Source organism: Myotis davidii, unplaced genomic scaffold (genome assembly GCF_000327345.1).
Source record: "Myotis davidii unplaced genomic scaffold, ASM32734v1 scaffold425, whole genome shotgun sequence".
Classification (NCBI taxonomy): domain Eukaryota; kingdom Metazoa; phylum Chordata; class Mammalia; order Chiroptera; family Vespertilionidae; genus Myotis; species Myotis davidii.
The window spans coordinates 4826926-4827206 of NW_006296413.1; the positions used below are offsets into that span (position 1 = coordinate 4826926).

A 281-nucleotide genomic window follows, 5' to 3' on the forward strand; every position below is an offset into this window, starting at 1 on the left:
GGACCGGAGCTTCCCGTGCGCCCGCACTTGCTCGGCCCCGCCCTTCCTCCTCCCGTGCATCCTTTTTATTTAGTTTTATTGATAAGGTCCCTGATGTCTCCCATCCCCCAGCCCCTGCCCACCCACCAGTCCTGTGTATTCCAGTGCGCCCACTTTACAGGTAAAACAAACGCCCAAGGTCACCGCTAGCGAAGACGGGGCGCCCAGTTGCCCACCCCCAGGTGAGCGCTGCACACGGTCCCGCTCCCGGCGCCTCGCTGCAGAGCTCCCTCCCCCACGAC

The 281-nt window shown here is 63.7% G+C and overlaps 1 protein-coding gene across 1 annotated transcript in view; it reads right to left on the reverse strand.

Moving 5' to 3' along the window:
* OTUB1 (OTU deubiquitinase, ubiquitin aldehyde binding 1) overlaps positions 1-281 on the reverse strand; it is a 12868-nt gene that overhangs the window by 6288 nt on the left and 6299 nt on the right. The window lies entirely within an intron of this gene.